Consider the following 25,519-nt stretch of genomic DNA (forward strand, 5'->3'; position numbering starts at 1 on the left):
GATTTAGTTATGATTATGTAGAGTTAGTCATTTGTTATCCTGTCTGGAAGAATATAACTGTTAATGTGTTTAGGCAGCAAAATAATTTGTATTTGTATTCAAATAAAAGTGGAAATAGGCGTTAAAATCCTAATTTTTCATTGCACTTCTAAGTATAGGATAATAAAATGTTAAAATAAATGTTCCTCAATAAACTATTGCAGCAACAGAAGGTTCCCAAAAATTAATCTTTAATTTTATCTCTTTTAATTTTCTATTTGGACTTTTAATTTAATTATGACCAAAAAATATCCTCAATAGACATGACTACATCCACCACAAATCTTTGGTGCAGTGCAGTTACATTCTGCATTAACTAGCTTACAGCTAGCTGAGCTAGCTTACTTTGCGTTACTGTAGCTGTTTTCATGGTAAGAATGTTCTAAAGCTCTGATGCTAACGTAACAGTAAAATGATGCAGATAATTTAGTTAACTGCCAGATCATCTCCTTAACTTTATTGGTCTGTTATCTGATTTATCAATATAAATTAAAACACATCTTTTCTCCCTGCTATGTAATATATTTATTGATAATATAAGTTGAAATAATTAGCTTGTTACATAATAAAAAGCCCATGCCATTGAAAACTGTATGTAATAGTGTAACTAATATGAGTTTCCACTGTACACTTATTTCGGTTGCAGAAATATTGTAATATCAATGTGGATGCAAAACACATCCATGTGTTTTATTGTGTAAGTGTTGTTTAAGTGTTTGTTGAAGATGAAGTTCGTAGTTTGAGGCTTCTATGATACCAAGTCATGAACAAAAAGGAGAAGGTCAGGAGGAAAATAATGTTAATGTTAATGTGTGCAGGTAGTAGATTGGTTGTTAGGGGTGAACATCGCCTGCAAAAACACTCAAATTCATGCAAATCGCAGGAAACAGTATTCAGTCAGATCATATTTACTGAACTCATGTAACTTTAATGTTCTTTTGTGTACATGATTGCATCGTTCGGGCAGACTGTGAAAACAGTCAACTACAATTCCATACAGACTTTTGAAAAGAAGAATCACTTACATCCAGGCTTTGAGAAGTCATCCTCGGGTCCGGTGCCTTCAGTGTCTGTCGGCCCAAGCCACTGACCAAAGCCGAACACATCGGGATTTTCAGTTTCAGTCGTCCATCCACACAGATCATCAAGAATGTCGAAATCACAGCCAGAAAAACAAGCTGTGGAGAAAACATTTAGACAATCAGTGATACAACAATGAGTGTGTGAGTGTGTGTGTGTGTGTGGTCATGCTCAGCTAACTCACAAGGACATGCTCCTTCAGTGATGACAATGTTGTCCAGAGCTGAGTCACAGGAAGCAGTGAGGTTTCTTTGAGCCTCAAATACAATCTATAAACACAGAGGGAAAACATCATCATACTGATCGATAGTATGAAAAAACTGTTGTACTATATATGAGTTATAGATTGATTTTAGCTTTGCAGTCTTATTAGACTACATATGAATTCTCATGGCATTTAAGTCAAGTTACAGTAAGTAAGCTGCAGTTCATTTAGCTCAACTTTGTGTTTCTCTTTCCCAAAACAGTCGCTAGGTTTCCATCTACTGCTGTCATGTAAATATTTGGAGTTGGGTCATCGAGGCGCCAATTTTTCAGTTGGGGGCCATTGACTAATAACCTCTGTTTCTTTTTGAGGTGTCTCAACCACTAACAAACAAACAAAAACACACACACACGATGACTTTTTATTCATGTCTGGTTTGTTGCAGTTGGCCGCTATCAGTCTTCCTGGCAGGTGCAGGGGAAGAGGTGTTGTAAGTGAGATATGGCTAATTCTCATAAAAGATTCACTGTGCAGGAAGTGATTGAATTGGTAACATCAGTTGAGACTGATAAGGCAGACATTTTTATTTAAGCCTCCAGGTTGTGAGAGTGGTGGCAGTGCAGAGGACAGTGGAGATGAGGAGATGGGTGGAAGTCTCTACAAAGAATGGCAAGAGAGGCTTCAAACCCCAGATAAGGAGCTGTCACCAAGCAAAGAATTGTTGTGCACTGTTATGGATGATGATGGATTATGAAGTCATCACTATTAACAATAAAAAACAACAACAACTGCTCTACTTTGTTTAGATTTCCATACAAGACGAGGACAAAAACACTGTACTTGAAATTAAATAGATCAAAAATTGAACCCTTATATACTGTAAATGCTACTGCAAACATTTATGTCTTATCTAATGTACCCACTCTAGGTAAATATTAATTGTATAATCTAAGTAATTTATACAAGAGGATGTGGATTTTAAAAAAAAAACTTTTATACATTTATCTCAGCATTTGAATTTTGACATCCATTTGAATTTTATACCAATTTCAAAATAAAATGAATAGGCAATTATGTATCAGAATTTACACTACAATACATTTCTTAGAAAATGTGTGATTTTTTTCCCTCCTCATTCATTACTCCAGTTCTGATTTTTTTTTCATAATAAGACTGTTACCAATACAGTTTCTGTCAAAGTGACACAGACTATTTTATGATGTCAGAGAAATACCAGACAAGACAACTAGTTTTAAAAGCCTTGATGTCAGAATGAGTTGTTTCAGATTTACCTTTTAACTATTTTAATGCAACACGCCTGTCAGTAATACTTTATTGTGTGTTCAAAATTTCAAGATTTAAATCGTTAACAGTGAGGTCTGAACAAATACTAAAAATTTTAATTACGTTTTCCACTCATGATCTAATTACCAGATGAATCCTAGTTGCCATATTGCTGCTCAGTTATATGTCTCCATGTTTGATTGTTAAAGCAACATTTGCAGTGACCTGCTAACACTCACAGTGATGCTCTGACTGCTGGGTTTGGACACGGTGACGGAGCCCTTTAGCCAGGATGGACTCTGGAAACCAGTCTTCTTCCAGACCTCTTTGTCACTGCCAGGCGTCCTGGCCAGAACTCTCAACACATTCTTACTGTCAGAGCCATACATGTAGTATTGGAACTGGACACAGATCTGAGAGGTTGATGATGAGAGGGCAGGACTCAGCAGACGAGCCTTCTGTCCATTCGACACATTGTCACACTCATGGTAGATATAGAATCCCTCTGCGGACAGATCGAGACAGAAGTATGATATGTTTTTATCTTATCATGATTCGGAATTCAGTGTTTCCATCCTAGAACTCCAAATTGACCCCAGTCATGGCCTGGTTACGAACGAGGTAATTATTCATGAATTGTAATGAAATGGTTCAAATAAACCATGCATTCAGAACTGACTTCCATCAGGGTAGTCTCCACTGGGGCCTGTGCCAGGTGTTGGGGTTGGACCTTTGTGTCGGGTCCAGTCACTGCTGTCTGTGTTGTCCTGACTGAAACTGCAGAACGGCTCACTGTCCTGGTTAAAGTTACAGGAGGTCAGCACTGCTGCTAGAGAAACACAACACAGGCAGATGCATTAGTTCAAAACTGACAATGTAATACAATGTTTTATCATTTACCACCATTATAAATGTAGTTATTGCCAACATTTTGTTTGGTTTGTGAGATAAATTATTCAACTTACTAACTGATAAAATTTCATCACTAGGTTAATGTGATAATTAATCAGTTTAGAGATGAGTCAAAATGAAATACATTTTCTAAGGATTTTCATGGTGGCTCTGGTATTAATAGTGCTGCCTCACAGCAAGGCCATGGGTTGCCAGGTCAACAGTCTGCGGTAAAGTGGAGACTAAATTATCACTATATGTTAATGTAAGCATGGCTTGACTAACCTAGCTAGGTATTACAAGGCAAAAGGGGCAAAACTTTTGTCATCTTCAAGTGTCATCTTCAATGGATGGATGAGCATGGGTTTGGTTTCAGAGGTGGAGGGGACACTATGAAGTCAGGGGTGTATTATTAATGCCCTCACTACTTAAAATCACATTTACATTAAAGATAATGTTGAATACATCTTAACTACAAAGAACACTGTTCTTTAATTTCTTCTTTTTTTAATTCTCTGATAATTTGTAACTTCTTTTTGAGGGAATATTTAAAAAAAAAAATATCCATAAGACACTGGCTGCTACTCTTTGACCCTTACATACTATTCACAGTGGACCCATTTTTACATTTGAGAGCAATAAAAACACCTCAAACACATTTTTAGCCTGAAATGTTAATGTGTAATATGTGATGTGAATATCAAAAAATTGAAATATTTAAACTTTTTAAGTTCTTTGTGCAGCTGGTACACATTTTCATACATAGAGAGTGTTATCGGTTAATTTTGACCTGCATTTATTAAAAAACTCACTTTGAATCACAATTCAAAAATGTTGCATTCTGCCTATTCAATAACATTCATTGAAATCATTATGGCTGTTATGGTCTCTTAATTAAGTGTGATTGTGAAAGTTTTTCCACAAACAAATATTGCAAAAAAATAAAATGGTATAGAGAGCTTGTTGCTGTGATGACATATAGTAATATTTATGGCTTTCTATAGGTTGCTATATGAATGTTTAAGCTGTGTTTACTCATAACACAGGTGCGCAGTGTATAAGTGTCTGAGAACTAAAGTCCACAACCATCTCAAGGACAGTGTGGTTGATGCAGCGGATCACATGCTGTGCTACTGGCTCAGCTCTGTGGGAGCATGCCATCCAAGTTATACTTATATTCAAAGTTACATTAGTTTGCCATTTAATTTATTGTGTTAAAGTGTGCTGAAGACAATCAACTTACCATTGTCTTTGTATGTTCTGTGGAGGCTGAGGAAGACATAGGAACAGATTCAGGCTAAAGTTTGTTTCCCTTTACAGTAAAGTACGAAAACCTACAAGTTCAAGAGGGGATATCACCAAGGATGAAACATTTGAAAAATTGTGAACCCATCCTTTAAATAAAATCAGTAGTGAATACTGCAGACACTCTTTTGAATGAATAATGCAATCATAATGCAGTCATTTGAATAATTAGCAAATTAATTGATTTATGGACTGACAAAACAATTAATCATTAATCCTTTTGATATTACAGTTTTAGTTGTTCATTTAGAAGATTTGCTACTTTTCATATGATGTGTAAACTGACTTGATTTTTGTAGTGTTAGTATGAGAAAATAATTGATTTGAAGGCATTGTTTTCGGCATTAGGCAAACCTGTTTATTATTAATGTTGACATTTTATAGGTTAAATGATTATGAAAAAATGATTTTTCAATGATGAAAATTTTGATAAAAATTTTCAAACAAGATTGATTTGTCATAATGAACATGATAGCTGTTGGGTAGTGGCTCACCTGAGCTGTGTCTGTGGTCCAGCTCTGCAGACACACAGCCATAAGTGCAGAATTAGAAACTTGAATGTATCCATGGCTAACTGTTAGTTAGCAAGAGAAGATAGAGGGACAGAGCAGAGGACCTTATATAGAGAGCTAGGATGGGTTAGGGGGGTGCTGTGTGGAAACCAGGGTGTGTGTCTTGAGTGGGTGATGTGAATGCTGAATTGCTGCATTACTCAGTGTTGCAAAATGTGTAAATGAGTAACTGTAAGAGATAGGGACGAGGTGTGTTCTCTTTGAGTGTGAGTTTAAAGGTGTTTATGTGTTTATGTGTGCTTTTTGACCTCTCAGCAGTTTACAGGGTGGGTGGGGATGCCCATCAAACACTATATTACAAATAAGAACTTGTACTTTAAGACATTTTAGAGCTTGTTGCGTAATAAACAGAATACTTTGATCACATGGACACAGCTTTTTAGCATCGTCTGTATCTTAAGGTGTGTAAAAAAGGCTTGGCTCTCATTATAGGTTATCTGGGACATTTTAATGTGTCAGATAACCCATACATTTTCCTATGTTCAAATATTTATTCCGGAGCAAAAGCAATACCATACTATGACTAAACATACAGTAACTCGAGCCTTTTATTAGACTACCATTCGTGCTTCCAGCTGACCCCTCACCCCCAACTTATGGATAGTGCCTACACTGCAAGCTGGTGACCTTAGACCAACACACATCACAACATAAAGCAGTAGAACATCTATTCCACATTACTTTCCCTGTTGTGATGTTTGATGTGGTGTTGTCACCATGTTCCTAGGTCTCTACTTGTGCAACTGTGGCTTAGAGGTAGAGCGGTTTATCCACCAATTGGAAGAACAGCAGTTCGTTTCCCGGCTCCTCCAGTCCGCATGTCAAAGTTTCCTTGGGCAAGATACTGAACCCCAAATTGCTCCCAAAGGCTGTGCCATTGGTGCGTGAGTATGTGTGAATGCATTAGATACTCCTCCTAATGAGCAGGTTGGCACCTTGCGTGGTAGCCCCTGCCATGAGTGTGTGAATGTTGACATGCAGTGTAAAGTGCTTTGAGTGGTCGGAAGACTAGAAAGGTGTATTATAAGTGCAGTCCATATACTTTGGTAACTACAATGTTATCGCAGTTGATAGAAATGATGGAATTATTCTTTTAATGTCTAAGGCTCACTTACTAGCTTCTTTCAGTCGCATCTCAGGTCGTCCTCAGTGCATGCAGTTTGCTAAGTTGTCAAATGTTTGCTCTAGTTGTTTTGAGAGCCACCTGGCAGAGGTGGGAGTAAGTCACATATGTGCAAGTCACAAGCAAGTCTATAAGTCAAGCAAGACCAGTCAAGTTATATGAAATTTTGATGATCTACCCCAGTTTCCGTATTTAAATCAGTTAAGAGACAGTGGTCATGAAAAGTTGAGTTTTATTTTCAACATTAATGAAAACTTTTTTTCAGCCTGCTAACACCTTATAAATCTTGCTGATATTTGACATTTTGTTGCAATCTATAACAAGCCTCCTAAATGAACAACAATGGAGAGTGGGGCTCTTAATTATACTATAGCCCTATAGCTCTAAAGCTGTAAACAAACCAGCCAAAAGTTAGCTACAAAGAGACATTCACGTACCTTTCTTTGTGGGTTTTGTAGTGACAGATGAAGTTGGATGTTGTGGTGGTTGTGTCACTGATTTTTGAGCTGCAGACCTAGACGTTGCCCTGAAAACAGATGTCTCAGAACCATGTCGATTTGTGGCACATCAATCCGCTGCTGCTTCGGTGATTTTATCAACAGGATCAAACTAAATACTTGCTGCAGACATGTTGCAATAACTTTTTTATAAGTTTATATAATTCATTTTAATTGAACGAACTCTCCAACCGGCACAGATCATAACGTTTATTGTGGTTAAAGCAGGAAAGTCAGTAAGTCAGTCTGCATTGATCTATAAATGATTCTTACAGTATCTGCTGTCCACAGCTGTTTATACTGTATGAAAAGCTTCTACTTCAGTTCATTAAATCCCTGCAGCATCTGAGTGCTGCAGGACAGATATGTTTATAAATCCGCAGCCTCTGAGAAGTGCCGCATCAGAGCGCAGTGCCGTTACGCATGACATCACTATGTTTACCTTGATTAAATCACCTGATGTCACCAGGCTTATACAGTATAACCACACACACCTCATCACACATGAACATGTATATCATTATACCAGCCTCATCAACTTTCTTTTTAGCCAAAGTAGCGTCTCATGTTTTATCCTTGAAACACATTGCGATGCAAACACAGTTGTGTAACATTAATTACTAAACTATGTGACCATGTACAAGGTGAGATACATCAGAATTATTGCTGAAATAGCGTTGGTCTGATATAATCATATAAACAGCCTTACCAAATCAGCTTCTTTATTTTTTATTTCTTTTGTTATTATAGTAACTAACTGATGAAAAATCACACTCAATCTGTCTTTGGCTGCAGTTTGGGGTGATGTGTGTTCATGTCATGATACTCTGAACCATCCAGACATTTCCTGAAGAAAACTTTTTGTTTGTTGAGCTGTCTCTATCACATTCAACTGTGATTGGCACAACTGTTTCAGAGCTAAGAGAGCAGTGATGTGATGGGATGAGAGAGTATTTAATAATCACCACACCCACTAAATAAATGATCTATATTCAACTTCACTCAGCCCTTTGCATGTCGTGCTACCGCACATACATGGACCAAAAATAGCAGGTGCGCATAGAGATGCCCACCCAGTCCGCATGCCAGACCTACCACCTTGCGCTTGTCATTGTACTTGCGAATTTAAAATGAGGCTCCTTATCCTTAAATCTGTATTTTATTATTTTTGGACTAGCCCCCTCCATGATAGCTGACTTGTGCATTGGCCTCCACTGGTCTGCCGCATCCTAGTAGGTTCCTAGGTTTGCATGCATTGCACTAGAAATCAGCAGGACAGATATGTTGATAAATCCGATCATATGCGATCATGTTTCAAAACCAAAACGTAACTTCTCAATATCTAGAAAAATGCAAATATTGAATTGAAAAAGTCTTCTTTCAAGTCATCTGTCTCAAGTCTAAGTCAAGTCTCAAGTCATGAATATCAAGTCAAAGTCAAGTCGAGTCTTTTACCAATGTTAGTCAAGCAAGTCTCAAGTCCTCAAATTTGTGACTTGAGTCTGACTTGAGTGAAGTCATGTGACTCGAGTCCCCCACCTCTGCCATCAGGGGTATGCTAGTAAGACTCCCCTACATAACTGGAATGTCAGAAGATTTAGCCAGAGTCTCCAGATCACAAGGAGTCAACAGAGGAAGACTGGAGGGGTGTATGACATCATCATGACATCACACGTGACAGCTGTAGGGAACACTACATGAGTGGAACAGCAAGGACCCCTGGGCAAGAGACTGAATGAACACCAGACACAGACAAAATCAGTTGTCTGTGAACAGACCAAAACCACTCACAGCATCCACTGATAAGAGGTCAGAGGTCATCGACCAGGAGTAAGTGGACGGTCAGAGAAAGGACATTCACATCTGACAGCAGAGACCATCTTTGAGCAGAGACAGAGGGCACAATCTCCCTGCATATAAAACCACCTGTTATCACATGAACAATGTGGCTGAAAGTTCCACAACCATTTGGTTCACTGAGCAGTCCCTCCATATCACGAAAAGTCTTTCGGTCCACTCGGGTGCGCTTGTTCCGCGCACTGTCTGCTGTCCACCCAAGGCAATGCAGATCTTTCTTGAGCCGCTCCTCTTCCTATAGCTCCATGGTGATCCCCTGGCCTTGTAGGCCCTCAGCTGCCTCCCAAGCAGAGTTGAAGGCCACTATTTCACTGTTGATATGGACTTTCAGCATAGTGGGATACACTATGATTTGGTACTTGATTTTTTTGACTTTCCATTGTTTTTTGATGACTGTGTATTCCCTTCTCTTCTTCTGCAGTGTTGGTGAGTAATGGTGATCCACAGTGATTCTCTCCCCTTTGTATGTTAGATTTTTCTCTTGCCAAGCTCTGAGTAGTATATAGGGTTTGATACAGACAATCGAGAAAGTCGGGGAGGGTTTCATTTTTTATGTTACAAATGTTAACTATTAACAAAACTATTAATACATGTAAATTGCTTCACAGTTCTACATATAGAACCTTTAAACATCAAACATTATTGTCAGTATCAGTTTTGCATGAGCACAGATCAACAGAGGATTACTGTTTATTGTGCTTGGTAAAGTTCATGACATTTGTTGGATTATTGTATTCCTTGTGTAGAAATGGAAATTGGAAAAGCTGACCTGATACTGATACCAGAGAAAAAATTATAGGGTCACAAAAAGCATGTGGAATCATCTTCTGATGACAGTGTACATTAAATTTCCACATCAATTTGATGGCTGTATTGTTTGCGCATCATAAAGGACAGGTTCACAATTTTTCAAGTCTGCCGTAAAACAACAGTCAGGTGCCCCTATGAACATTGAAAGAGGTTTTCCTCGCTGTAATCATTCCTCCTGTTCATACTGGAATTTTTTTTGCACAGAAGGAAGACTGTGGATTTTGGCTCCCATCACTTACATTGTAAGGGCATTATGAAGGGATCTTCTAAATGTCAGTATGAACAGGAGGAATGATTTCAATGTTCATTTGGTCACCTGACTCTTGTTTGAGGACATACTTGAAACATTGCAAACCCGTCCTTTAATCTGGACCAACAACGTTAATGAACATCTCTGTGATGTTGTCATCCAAAGGACTGCAAATGGCAAGAGAACCAAAAAAACTCTCTACTACTACTACTACTACTACTACTACTACTACTACTACTACTCACTGATGTGTAACTTTTTACATTCCATCAGATTTTGTAGGGTAAAACGTGTCATTGTCTTCTTATGGGTTTGCATTTTCAGCATCATCACCTTTGTTACAGTGTTCTACTTAGACACAAACTGTTGTCAAACTTTGTTTACCATAGCAACCAATCTGACTTAAATTTCCATTTGCACTTTGACCTCTGTTCACTCCTTCAGCAGTGACGCTCACACTGCTGAGCTTTATCTGTGAAATGGAGACAAATGCTCCAATCTGATACTTGCCTTAAAGGACAATACTGTTACAATACAGTTACCTAAAGGCATCTATAAGACTTTAGACTGACTACCACCAGGTAGCTACTGGTTTCTTGTCGTTTCAGTACTTTCAGAAAATCAGTTGTCAGAGACTTCATATGTGATTAGTAAATTTGTTTGATGGCATTTTTGTACTTGTACTTGTGAGGTCCCTCAATAACATAATACATTTCTTCACCCCTAACTCCATCAATGCTTAATCCCAATCTATAACCTAAAATTAAGCTATACTGAATTCTAACCCTGACCCTAAAACTTAACCCCTTTAACGCTAAAACAGACCCAGGAAGTGAGGTTAGGCCAAAATGTCAAAAAATAGGAATAGAAAATCACACAAACACACACACACACACACACACACACACACACACACACACACACACACACACACACAGTTGTACAAATAACAGGGCTGTCAGTACTTAATGGCATAACATTTTAGCACCTGCGGTAAACATAGATATTTAAGATGAAGATAAATATGAAGGGCAATAAATAATTGATCAAGTAAAAATATTTCATTAGAGAAAACTGAGAAGAAGGTGGTCAATTCCCCTATTGATCTAAAGGGGAAATCCTACAATAACCAGAATGAATTGTGTATGGCACCGTTCAAGGCCACTAATGGTGTGTTAGCAGTGAGCAACGTTATATCTCTTTACTGAGGCTTATTTTCATTTACAAAACATTACAAAACAACTAATTGAGTCCTGTTGTATCGTACCTGTGCGCAAGGATCATAATCAACTTTTAATTGCTATTACTTTATAGTGGCATGTTGAGAGTTTAATGATGTGTTGATTTACTATGGCCATAAATGATGGAGACTTGACTAGACTAAAATAATAGCCCTGTTTAGGGCTGCACAGTATTGGAAAAAACTGATATTGTGATATCTTTTTTTATCTGTGATATATACTGAGATTGGGGGTAGGGGTGGGGTTGCTGAGCAGCCACACCCTCCTCTGTTATCTGTTTAGGAGTGGCTGAGATTGTCACGAAAATGAGAATAGCTGGTCCACTTTAAAGGTCAGTCCACCTTAAGTGAGCCTGGTCAGGTTCCAGTGGGCACCAGGTGTATCTCATTTATGCTCTATTACAAGAGGCTAACCCCTTCCCTTTAATCAGCAGGTGGTAAGCAAGACATGGGAACTTGGCTTGGGTCTTGTAACTGTTTAACCAACAGCGGGACGAGGTGCTGCTGATAACGGGAATACATGCACTCAAAAGCCGCCTTGCGGAACTAAACGCCTGTCTCTAGCATCTGGGTGAAATTATCTGACAATAGCCATGTTGCATTCATGTTTGCAGGTAGGTGATATGCAGACTCTGCATGCACAGCAATCAGTTCGCTATGTGCTCTGTTGATAGGGTACACTCAAGTTGTGGAAGGTGACTAGTAAGGCCTGCTTTGGTTGTTTGATAAATTCATGAATTGCACCCCTTAACAAGAGCACATCAAAAGTTGTAGCATGACATGTTTGAGTTATTTACCTTACTTGAAATTGTGCATCCTGCAATATGACTGTTGTACTAATGGTTTTAACAGTATGTTTGCCTGCTGAAATATGGGTTTTGTATAGGCCTACTGTGAAACTGTTTCATTGCACATGAAGAAGGTATATTTTTTGTTAAAAATGCCAGCTTAGGCTGTGTAATTTTATATTCTTACAAAAGGAAAGTTTTAATAAAGTCTTCTATTGAACCTACCCTCTGGCTCCAGCTACTGATTGAGTCCTTTACCATCAACCCCTCCCTACGAACATAGACACTGGTCCAATATTCATTTAAGTACCCTGTGGTCATGAGGTGTTGCTGGGGTTACATAACCAAGCGTCCTCAGCAGTCTTGCCATAATCAGTATCAGTCCTGAGACTGGACAGCAGCTGTCCTATCATGAAATCATTGATGACTTTGCTTCTAAAAAGCGAAAGTTTTGAGGATGGTGATGATGATGTTAACAATGCAGCTAAGTTCCTTAAATTAAAATATTTTTTTAATGTGTAAAAAGTAGCGTTTGGTCTCATTTATATGCATATGGAACATGATGCAGATTTGGTGTGTATTCATGAGTGCTTGAAGTGGGAGGGGGGGCAAACAAGATTTTGCATAGGGTCGCTAAAAAGCTAGTAATGACCCTGCTATTAAGTACTCAGAGTTGGCAAAGTCTGATATAATATTTTGTGAGAAAACAAAGTCAGGTTCACCAAAGTACTACAAAGTTTGTTGCAGCGCAGAGTTTTCACTTCCGTCTCTATTCTTTCCATCCACACTGGACACCTGTCGATGCTGCAAAGCCACTCTGGCCGAAGAGCCGCTCTTTCAGCTGTGGCTGTAATGTAGCTTCGGTGGTCGCTTCCTCCTCCACACTCTGTTGTGTTCGTGTCCATGGTACGATATCCGGCTTAATAAGTAACCACCTGTCTGCATCCAACATTATATTGTGAAGATATTTTTTTTCCAAATACATGTTAGATTCAGCTTTTCTGTCCACCTGAAGCTCAGAATGGTCAGGGTTTCTTCGTTGTCAGTGGTGTCTCCATTGTGTTGCATCTGCCACAGACACACCAGTCATCAATGGACCCAGTTGATGCTTCAAAGCCGCAGCGCCTGTCTTTTGGCTGTGGCTGTAACATAGTTCCAATATTCACTTCCTCCTCCATACTCTGTTGTGTCTACAGTACAACATTCCTCCTCATAGCAGTAGCGCCATATCTCTGATTCCAACATCATATGACAAAACTAGTTTTCTTCCAAATACACTGATATTTTAGTGTCGCCTTTTTCCTATTGCTAGTGAGAAAACAACATGGTGGATGGATTGTTTTGGTCCCTGAGATCAGAGACCCCCCTTTGGCAGTCCTTGAAGGCACCACTACAAAAAAGGACAAAAAGTAGTTTTGTAGTTCAAGGCAGATCTCTGGAGACCTCAGGAGACTTTTGCACCTAAATGAAGAGGGATATTTTAATACAGAGAAGACGAGAAGAGGAAAGTTTAATGGCATTCATATATAGTTACTTTCCACATTAGAATAATAGGAAACAACTTGAAAATTAGTGAAATTATAATTTAATAGTAGTATAGTATTAGTTTTTTCAAAGGTGGACAACATTGCTCCCAAATGATTTTTAAAAATCATGATTAATCCAAAACATTTTGTTGGTAGCTCACTGTTAACCACTCATTAAATGAGATGTTGAAAGTAAATTAAAAAGATGCACTCCCCTACTTGACCTCTACAGTGAAGGGATCTAGTGGCTCTGTAATGCTGTAGGGGGGGCATTTTGCTGGCGTGGTTTGGGTCCACTTGTCCCCTTAGATGGAAAGGTCACTGCAAATTAATACAAAGTTTAACATTTCTAGGAGTGAAAAGTGCTTTTGATTAATGCTGGATTTATTTTTATTTACAGTGAATCTCAGACAGGCTGTTTAGATTACCATTTAAAATACTGGCCAGCTAAAAATAATAAAAAAAGAATACTGTGTGTCATTTCAGAATGAGCAAAACCAATAAATGCTCTAAAAATAAAAACAGTAGTAAAAATAAAAAAGTTGAAATAACCCTTAACCTCAGCTGCTCGGTAGGTGGTTACTGGACTCCAATCATAAAAAGATATTATCATCAACATGAGTCAATTATGTGCATACGTGTGGGGATCTCCCAGTCTCATAAAAAAAAAAAAATACATATATATATATAATCCCACCCAATAAGCTTAGTCTACTCCAATAAAGATGAACGAAGAACATTCAAGATATGGAGAAAGCTGATGATTTTTACAGTCTACTGTACTGCATCTATGGAAACACCCCAAGGGAGTGTCAAGCAGGTGATGAATCACTGACCTTTGTACCAACACAGTTTTGTGTTGGTACAGCACCTCAGTTTCATGGCTCAATCCATGTTTTTTTTTGCTTGGGCAGCATCTGGACCAGCATGTTGATGCTGTTCCTGGATAGCCTGAAGGCTGGCCTCAGGTCAGCTCTAGAAAAAAACATGGTGAGGATAGGCACATTAGTGTTCATTTGTGCATACCTTTGCAAGGGACTTTGGTCCTGTTAAAAAAAGTTCTTTTTAGAATTAGATTGTTTATTAATTGTTATATTTATGTATTTATCGCTTATTTATGTTTTTACTATTTCATATTTATTCAACTGCATTCCCAATATGAATTGTCAATGGTTGAAACCTTAAATTTCCCTCTAACATCTGACCTGTTTGATCAGGTGCTTGCTTATGATTGAGAAGGTTTCTATTTCTTTCATTACTTGATGGGTAGCGTAAGGCACACCTGTTTTCCCAGGTTCTGAGTCAAAAAGTTACTGTAGCCTACATAATTACTGTATCATAGACATGAAAAGTCCTGTTTGTGTTGAAGTCTGTCCTGGTTAATGACTAATAATATATGTGACACAGATGAGGTATATGTACTTGCATTGATTTATAGCGATGTTTATGCACCTAACTATACCAGGCCTGTCAGACTGAGTATTGATCTTGATGTTTGAGTACCAAAAAGATAAAAAAACAAGGTATGTATGTGGAATGTAGGCTAATCCATTTCAATATTAAAGTATTAAATGTATCAAACCTCCCCTGTATTTACTAGTTTATTAAGTAGGCCCAGATAAAGCTAATGTAGTCTAATAAAACAGCCCTGCAATAAATGTTAACTTAAGTGAAGTAAATAAGTTTTTTATATAATGTTTTTGGGAGTTGTTTGTCCATCCCATTTATATGAATGAGAATAGACTAAATATTAAAAATACCCCAATATAACCCTGTACAGTTCAACAGCACCACAAACTACAGCTGACAAAAAAATAAACCGACACCTATCTAATGAAGACTTGAGACAATATTAAATTACATTAGTTTTTATGTAGGCGTACCAGGTGAACTGTCAAGTCTACATAGAAATGAGTAGACTGGTTAACAGCAAAGCATAATGATTAGACAGATGTACAAAGTTATAGAGACATGCTTAAATGGCACGTTTCCTCTCCATCCTCCACCACATCCTGGCTCTCCTCTGTCAGATTCGCCTCCTCAGTTGGGCAGCCTCTTTGTAGAGCGTACAGCTGCATCTGATCCATTTCAATACGATCTTTCAAATTTTCCCATGTCCGAAGTCTACTTTCTCTCACTTTCTACTTTCTCTCTGTTCGTTGATTCACCACCAACAACTCCCACAAACTTTTTCCACTGGCTTTTTACATGTAGGCTACAGATCTTGTAACATAAATTATACACATATTCATATTTTTTTAATGAAAACGAAAAGAGGCAGGGTTGTGTTTTATATCGTAATTCGTTTTATTGTAAATGTACATGACATTGAAGATAACTGGCGTAGACACGTACGCCTATTGCCAAGACGAACCGAGATGGTGACGTCATGTAATCAAGTACACTGCTGTTCCAATAGCAGAATGACTATACTGCGTCCTACCGTCCTTGAGAGTTTTTACTCCCGAGTCGAACTTGCCAAGTCCCAACTCCCAAGTCCGCGAGTCCAAACTTGGCGTACTTGGTATTGAGAAGCGCCCTAACTCTTGCCGTAACTGCAAAACGTGATTCAATAACGTTCGTGTCATAATCTTTTTAAATGTAAATACAAAAATATAAGCCAATTGCTATACCATTTATTGTAATTTCAAGTGGGCAATGTGCTTCTGTTAGATTACAGTAGCTGCGATGGCCGAGTGGTTAAGGCGTTGGACTTGAAATCCAATGGGATCTTCCCGCGCAGGTTCGAACCCTGCTCGCAGCGTTTTGACATTTTAATTTGTGGGGTGTTGTAATTGGTGAAACACAACGGCGATCTCAAACGATAGTGACAACCTTTGTAGGAACTATCGAAATAAACATGGTACGTAATGTGAGATTTACCCTTGTAAAGCTAATTCTGTTATTCTATGAAACATTAAAAGCGTTGTGCTTTATAGAAGTGTCCTGGATAACGCCTGCGACACACAGTTTACGTGAGCAGTGCGTGTGCGTCGCGAAACCTCTTCCATTTCGTTTCGGCGCCCACGTTGAAGGTTACAGCAGCCACACAGCCAAGCCACGGCTGCTGCATGGCAACAAAGATTCGGGGTCCCGCCTATTTTTATTTTATTATTCTTAACAAAAATAGACAGAGGGAATGATCTTTCGACAGTCATATTGATATCATACCAGAAACATTACACCTTTCACTATAGTTTCAATGTCTATATCTGTAGAATATGTCACAGACATGACGTATCAGTACTGCGTGTCAGCCTGCGTGGTGCACGCCGGGGCAGAGAACTCCTCTGGCGGGGAACTCCAGCACGGACAGTCGGTGACACACGGAGCTTCTTTTCACTTTCTGTGATATTCAAACCGGGGCTCCTGCCTGTTGTTTCACCTGCTTCCAGGCGGAGATTTGGTGTTGTTACTTTTCTTATTTGTTGTCAGTTTCCCTCCTGAAAGTAATGAGGTGTGTTTGTGTGAGTGTGTTTGGCTCGTTTGGGGAATTTGGTGTCATCTGGAGGGATACTCTTCACTTGGAGCGGTGACAGCGGGGGTTTAACTGGCGGAATAATCCGTGTAATCAATAAAAAAACCCCGTCCTTTGTGAGGAGTGTATGTGGCTGACAGAAGTATCCCCAACCAGACCCCACCATGCCTGTCAGAAAGAAAGCCGCTTTCACCTTACATATTTTTATTTATTTTTCACAATTGAGCACACGTATCTTAACATTTTACTTTCTAAACTAAATATAAATTAAATTTATAATGAAATGATATGAAACATTCTATTGATGGCTATTATCAAAGTCAAACTCTATGTAGATAAAGATAAAGCTGGCAGTCGCTGCGCCGCAGCAGCGTGCGAACCGCAGCAGGTCAGTAACACACATGCACCGCTCAGGTGGAGGTAGGCTGTGTGTCCCTGGTGTAAGGCCTATTCAGATCAAATCAGGCGGGGCTGCGTTCAGCCGCAGGGTCGAGCGGAGGTGTGTGGGGTTGTGGGCGTGTTTATTTGTGCTCTAGAAGTAACCGCTCTGAAACAATCAGAAAATAACGTTTTATTGAGCTGATTCACCAGCTCTCTAACTAACAGCGTTCCCTCTCTTCATTCACTCTCTAGCTCGCTCGACCATAGCTGCGCTCTCTCTCTCTCTCTCTCTCTCTCTCTCTCTCTCTCTCTCTCTCTCTCTCTCTCTCTCTCTCCCTCTCTCTCTCCTCTTTTTTAAAATGAGTCGGGAAGCCGACAGAAAAGTATAACTTAACTTTTAACGTTATCACACGAAGAGAAATGTCCTCCCCTCGTCCTAGTAACGTATTTGTACTCCCTGATGGTAGAGTTCACAACTCTGAGCAGTCTGATCTCCGGCTGTGATTGGCCACCGCAGCCTTCAGCCGCAGTGACGTCAGGTTGCGTTTCTCCAAAAGACTCTTGTCCATTGTAACGTGACATTGTTACACTTAAGTCACTGTAAAAGTTAAATGGCACACAACTACAAAAGGCACCGCTGGGATTCGAACCCAGGATCTCCTGTTTACTAGACAGGCGCTTTAACCAACTAAGCCACGGCGCCATGTGATGTAACACACCAACATAATCATTTATATACTAGTGATATGTGCAGAATTAATAACATCTTCTGGAATAGATTTTTAAATTTATTCGTATTAACTAATTTCGAAAACCAGAGTTTCAAATCACACCAAACTGACACTGAATATATCGGATTTGGCTTTGAACACCCCACAAAGGATGTTCTGTAGATACTTTCTGGTACCACTGAGTGGCGCTAACATGACGTTACAGTCAATAAGCAGCATTCATAAATAAACTCTGGAAACGAGTTTTGACATTTATCGTAGTAATACAGCATAGTTATACAATTAGCTTCACTACACAAACTAACGATAGACAGATAACAACAACAACAATAGTAATAATAATAGTAATAATAATAATAATAATAATAATAATAATGATAATAATAATAATAATAATAATAATAATAATAATAATAATAATAATCAATCAATCAATCAATCAATTTTTATTTATATAGCGCCATATCACAACAGAAGTCATCTCAAGGCACTTTTCACATAGAGCAGGTCAAGACCGTACTCTTTAATTTACAGAGACCCAACAATTCCCCCATGAGCAAGCACTTGGCGACAGCGGTAAGGAAAAACTCCCCTTTAACGGGTAGAAACCTCAAGCAGACCCCGGCTCTTGGTGGGCGGCCATCTGCTTTGACCGGTTGGGTTGAGAGAGAGAAAGAGAGGGAAAGGGGGAGGGGGGACAGAAGAAAAACAATCACAACAACAACAATAATAATAATAATGATAATAATAATATGGTAATAATAATTGTTATTATGTTCTGGCTATTCATAAAAGAGTTATTTTTCTCCAGATGAGGTTGATAAGTCTCATCATGAGGGACTCTGATAACTTAGTATAAATTCAAAGGCTCCTCATGTCACAGAGTCGCATAACTACAAAAAGCCCATCCTTACACAATCCCAGATCATGCCTGGAAATGCAAGTTAAAGAATATAAAGACCAAACTAATAATCTCTCTGCTGTTAAATGAGATCCATCAGTGTCTGAAAAACACATAACATCTCTTTTGCAAGCAGATTGGAGTTCCCATACTTGTGATGAGTCAGGACTGGCCAAAACATACTAAGTTACTTTCATGTTGTTCTATAAATATAACACACAGTTTTCTCCAGTGTGTAACTTTCATTTTCCATGACTTACTTCCTGTTACTAATCATCCCAGCCACCAGGCCACCTCAGCTTCCTCTTTTCAAACCACATACAGTCACTAATGCAACACTCACTATTTGGAATGAACACTATGTTCTCTGTTAATACTGTCAAAGTCTGCACTGGCATGAAACAAAGCCACAGCAGGACTGCATATGTGTCTGTGTTGACTCAGCCTGACCCAACTTTATAACTGAGTTATCACTTCAAAGAGAATAAATATGTTTTCTCATGAGTTCATAAGATGAATAATTACATGTAAAATAAATTAAGAAAATAAATTGACAACAAACTAATAGAAAAATTAAAAAAATGAAAGTGAACAAATCAACAACAATAGATAATTAAACAAATAAAAAAATAGACAGAAATTACTGATACCAGCTTTGATATATTACATTACAGAACTACACAGAAGCACAAAATATATATATAGCAGCCAATGGGTCATATAGTTTACATGTCTAATGGCAACAACTATTGCCAATTTCTCTGTGCAGAATGATGTTTGTGCCGAGTTTGTTTTCACATTCTTCTGCTGAAGGAAGAAAGATTCTCTGAGCTCACCCTGAATCTGAGTTCAACATGTGTACCTACGAGCATGATTTGTGACATCAAAACTCATTTGGAGCCAATCATGGTCCAGTAAGTAACTTACACAGGTGGGATGTGGAAACCTGAATGCCTTCAGTGCACATACACTGAGAATGGACTTTTCATTTTCAGTAGGAGACATCTTGTGTCCAACATTTAAGCTTTTGACAAAGCAAATATTTGCATATTCCTAGTTTCTGGATTTTTCAGTGAGGAGGAAGAAGAGAGATGTAACTAAACCTTCTTGTGGGAAATTATAGCAGACACTAATTATTGTTCAAAGCAGATTTTTAAACAGATAATTAAACAAACACTGATTTTTTTCTCGTGAGGACAGTCTCCTATGCACAGACATGATCACTGTGATAGAAAGTCATAATGTCATGTTCCCACAATAAAGAAGACTTCTGTATATCACTGGGGGATTTTAACACAGCAGATAGTCTAATGCCAGCTAGCCCAACTTTAAGATATAGCATAAACAGAGTTTCCAGGTTTGTGTGTTTTCTGCAAAATGTGGCTTTTTGTGATAAAACATGACAGAGCAGGTTATGGGGGACACGTTACTGATCTGGCAATCCTTAACTTCAAGCTTTATTGTCTGGCTACAGCCCTACAGCAGTAGTAGGGAAGTCAGTGATGAACAGAGGTCAGTCTGAAGTGCTTAGTATTAAGCAATATCACACAAGGGTGTGCTTTACCGTCATTGTTCGCATGACAGTGACGGTGAGTGACTCAAAAGTAGGCAAGGTGCAAGCGCCTTCCTGACTACATAACTGTCATGCACAAAGCACACCCTCTTGTGTAATATTGCTTAAAAGAAAGACAACTCAGAAGTCCACTCTGTGTTTTACCGCAGATGATTTATTGATTGGGACAGTGTACAGTTTTAAACATTAAAGATGCACTGCACCGGAGTTAGCTCGAAGCTAATTTGCATCCGTAGTCCCCCACAATCACACACCATACCAAATACAAAATACAAAGCCACACACAACAGCACATCACATACACCTACAATGTCAATTAGAAATGAATAATGTAAACTAGACTCAGTGGTCACACAGCTGTAGCGGTAGATTTTTTAATTTGGCATTGAATTAATTTATTGAACTACAGTTCTTCATATCATCAGGTAGGACATTCCACTGAGTTGTGGCTTTCACAGAGAAAGCTGACTGCCCAAATGCAGTGTGACGAAATGGTATGGTACAATCTTGTATAGAGGATATTCTGGAGGATCTAATAGAACTTACTGAGCGAGTGTACGCAAAGTGACATAGTGGAGGAGGGGCAAACCATTTAAAATTTTATAAACTAGGCACAAATGTGAGAATAATCTAAAATTGTCAAAGCTCAGTAAATTGTATTTCTCCAGTACCCTACAGTGATGGAAATGCATTTGCTTTTTGTCCAGAGTTTTTAGAGTTTGTTTATATAAGAGGTTTTATGGCTGTTTCTCCAGCCTGCCCCCAACATGTGATTCAATAAGACATATAGCAAAGAATCATAGCATGCATAAATATCTTGGCTGCGTCCAAAGAGATACAGATTCTAATATGTCTAAAATTTGCTGAGTTGTACTTTACGGTTTTAACATGTTTCTTAAAGTTCAAATTTGGATCCAGTGTCACGCCAAGATATTTAAAAACAATAACTATGTCAGTTTTTTCACCTTTGATAAAAATATCAGCATCAGGAGGTTGTACCATAGTTTTAGAGAAAAACACCTTTTGTCTTGTTTACATTTAGACTCAGACATGATTGATCAAGCCAATGTGTTATCCTTTCCACGGTGGCTCACTTCAGTAAGGAGGGGAGCACTTGTTTTACGACACATTTCCAGGAAAAGAAACCCGTATTATATTCCTTAAAATGACATGTACTTCTCCTCCCTCAGTGAACATTTCAGAATCTATGAATATGCAAATATATTTCATTTTAAAAGTTTAACTGTTGGACAGAGGATGTTTCCAACTTCACTGTAAAGTCCATTCTCAGTGTATGTGCACCGGAGGCTTCAAATTTCCACATCACACTTGTGTTGCATACTGGACCAGGACTGGCTCCAAATTAGGTGTGATGTCACCGATCATGCTTGTAGGTACATGCCTCAAACTGAGATTTAGGCCTAACAAGACCTAACAATATAAAATATATGCTGTTACACACACAGCCCTCTACTGTTGCTGATGAGTCAGGAGACAGACTAGTCATGATAAATGCAGACATGGAAAAGATACTAAATGTTACAGTTTCTGACTCATCTTTACATCATGATGTGACCCACACCTGCTATATCCATCATTCTTCTTCTGCATCCCTGGTCAGCAATTTTCACTACATTCCACAGTACAAAAAGTTTTAGACAGAACAAACAACACACTGATGGTTTAGCTCTTCTTACCAATAGTATAGGAATACAAAAAACAGAAAGGCAAAAAGTTTGTCCTGAGGATGGTGCTAGAGTAAAGGTCATTCTAAAGGCTTTATTGTCTGAGAAGTGTAAAATGTTCCATTTGACAATGAAATATATTGTTGACAGTTTGGCCTCAGGTTTCTATGCAAACTGTAGTGGATCAGGAAGATGTCTGATCTTGTCCTGTAGTTCTATTTAAATCTTTTTAAAAGGCTTAATGACTAAAGCCTTGTTTATACTCGCATGAGACACCATGGTGTGGGCCCCCTCAGATGGCATGTGAGCTACGAGCATGCACAGAGGTGTTAAAGCTCAATGTGTTGTTCGTTGCGGTATTCTCCGAAATGCCAGGGGGAGTACAAACAAAATGTTACGTGAACACGATAAGGGTGTGCCTGAATACAAATATGTTATTTGGCAAAGCACAAATAGTGGGTTTTTTACGAACATTTGTTTTATACAAATATTTTAAAAATCATTTGTTTTGGGGAAGAAGAAAAAACCATGTCAAATACCAGTGTGTAGGTCGGTTACATCGCTATCTCAGTCTCTCTCCTCTGCTCCCCTGTTACGTCTATCAGCAGGTCTCAAGTAGGGGAGTCACATCAACCTGCTATATGACATCACTCCTGGAGTTGGGGGTGTTCACTGACACTGAGCTACTGACACAAGGAAAGTGCTTACAAAGGACTCTCCATAACTTGTTGGTCCCCTTCTCCTTTTCAAAAAGTTAGGTTGTAAAAAATAGGCAATAAATGAAAAGTTCAAAGCAAGAATTGCATTTGAAGTTCTTCTCTACATATTACACGCTGAACTGTCTCTGTGTTATGGATGTATAAATAAGTAGATGTCTGTCTGCACATTGGAGATGCATTTGGTTTAGCTCAGTAGTCAGCTCAGTCATCCGCTTTGTAAGATAGTTTATTCATAAACACATATTTTAACACTTTAATATCCTAAATTAAGAGTGTAATAAAAATAAAAACTGGATTTGTATGCCTATTTCCACTTTTATTCGAATACAAATACAAATATAAATAATTTTGCCTCAACAAATATAAATACAAATACAAATACCGGGCTCTCTGCACATCCCTAATACATGCACTGCCCTGGAGCTCGCCGTTGCTGAGGGAGAATTTGTTGCTTATGGCTATTAAAACTGCAAAGGTGCTGCAAGAGGAGATGGTCTGTCCATTCCTTACATGCAGAGAGACATCTCGATGGGGAACATAGCCGTATTGTGAGGCCGATGCGAGCTACTGATGAGGAAATGCACTTCAGCTACTTCCATGTGTCCATGTGCAGTGTGCACCTAGATACAATAATTCAGAGGTGCATGACCAAGCGTTGCACCTCTGACCAACTTGTGGAGCCTTCGTGCTCGACACGAAAGACACAATGACATCATTTTTGGTGCACTCACTCTTGCGCTGGGGACACTGCATCGAGCATAAACCTAGTTAAATGAGGTCATGATTGCAAGCTTGTAGTCATTCAGAGACTTAAGCCGTGTCTCAATTCAGGGGCTGCATTGTTCAAAGGCTGCATTTGAAGACCGAATGCATCACAGTGGTGGAACCGAGGCTGTCCAACTTCGAAGGCTATCTAGGAATGCATTTTATACGCATGGTTACGCATGGTTACTTTCTCGTCTGAAAAAAATATAAACTGATAATATATGGTCAGTTTATCCAAACAACACCTATTTGATAATTTGCTCAGACGTTTTTGGAGATGTTTCGGAGACACTGGCCAGGTGAGACCAGCCGGTCATCTCAGCCGCTAGCAGCCCAGCTCTTGAGATGATTGGCCGGTTAATATCCGTCATCATCCCAGGGAGAACATCCAATGAACTGATCTGTGTAGCTCTTTGGTAATTTACTGCTGGCTCTAATGTCTCCACAGCATTTTGATTTTTGAAGATAAATGTTGTTCTCACAGATGAAATCTAAAAATTGTAGCTGTCACCTGGGCCGAATTATCCATATATTGCATCGGGCGAGCCAATAGATGCATTTTAATCAGCATAAAAAATATAAAGTTTGATGTGGTTAAAGCAGTAAAGCAGTCTGCATTGATTTATAAATTAAAATGATTGATTCTGACAGTATCTGTTGTCCGCAGCTGCTTTATACTATATGAAAAGTTTCTCCTTCAGTTCATTAAATCCCTGAAGCATCTGAAGGCAGGAGGACACAGATTAATTAATCTGTAGCCTCTACACTTCAGACTGCTCAATTAGAATGGGTGACATCAGATTACCTGAACTCTTTAATACTGTATGTAATGAAACTTCCTTCCAATTTTGTTTGCAGTTTTTCAGTCATGTTTTATTTTTGAAATGTCTTACTAATACTGTTGCATACATTTTGCGATATGATATGACAATTTACAAACTTGAGCTAGTGTAGAATTAAGACTAAAAAGCATTTGATTGATGTGATCATATACAGGGCTTCTTCAAAGTTTTTTTTTCATTATTTAGTTCTTTAATTAATTGTTAAAAAACAGCAACACGTGTGTGTGTTCACATGGTGCTACCAACCCTCCTCATTGCTGACTTTTAGCTTCTCCAAGCACTAATTTAAACCTCTTGCCATCCCAATGTAAAATTTTCTAGATCCACCACTGATTGGTCAAGGTATTAGAGTTGTATGAGATGCTCTAGGCCTGGCACACCCAGTAGCCTACTGGTTAAGATGCATGCCACTGCTACGTCTGCTTTTTTGTATGTCATCAGCATCAGCAACATGTATGTCAGCTCTGTACTGTTGCTAAATAATAAAAGAATAAAATAAAATACAAAAAAACAAAAAATATTGAATTGATCACCTACCAAGGCATGGTGGTTAGATTTCGTGTCCATATTGTTCTGGAATTGCTGTGATGGCATGCTGACATCAGTAACGATGACGATGATGATCTACAGCAACACTCATTTTCTTTTAATTGTAAAGATTTAGATTTTATTAGTCTGGTCAGTAGCCTACAAATATTACAAATAGCCCACAATATGAATATTACATGGTCATTTAATTCTTGCAAGTATTATTTAGTGACACAAAATGTTTGATAACAAACTTCTCAGAATAACATCTGTACAGACTAATGTTAAGATCCGACATTGTAATATTTGACACATCAATGAAGGAAAATACTGTGTTGTATTTCTTGTATTTGAATTTCTTTATGTCAGTATGTGAATGAACTGAAGGTGCACAGGCAATATGATGGTATTCTTTACATGAAAAAAAATCTAAATTATACAATCTAAGT

At 38.5% G+C, this 25,519-nt stretch overlaps 2 non-coding genes across 2 annotated transcripts; one reads left to right on the plus strand and one right to left on the minus strand.

Moving 5' to 3' along the window:
- Positions 1 to 16,149: 16,149 nt before the first annotated feature.
- trnas-uga lies at positions 16,150 to 16,231 on the plus strand. The gene has a single exon. It is a non-coding gene; the product is annotated as a tRNA-Ser (tRNA).
- Positions 16,232 to 17,955: 1,724 nt separating this feature from the next.
- trnat-agu lies at positions 17,956 to 18,029 on the minus strand. Its single transcript has one exon. It is a non-coding gene; the product is annotated as a tRNA-Thr (tRNA).
- Between the last annotated feature and the right edge of the window lie 7,490 nt (positions 18,030 to 25,519).

This window comes from Thunnus maccoyii, chromosome 22 (assembly GCF_910596095.1).
Source record: "Thunnus maccoyii chromosome 22, fThuMac1.1, whole genome shotgun sequence".
Lineage (NCBI taxonomy): Eukaryota > Metazoa > Chordata > Actinopteri > Scombriformes > Scombridae > Thunnus > Thunnus maccoyii.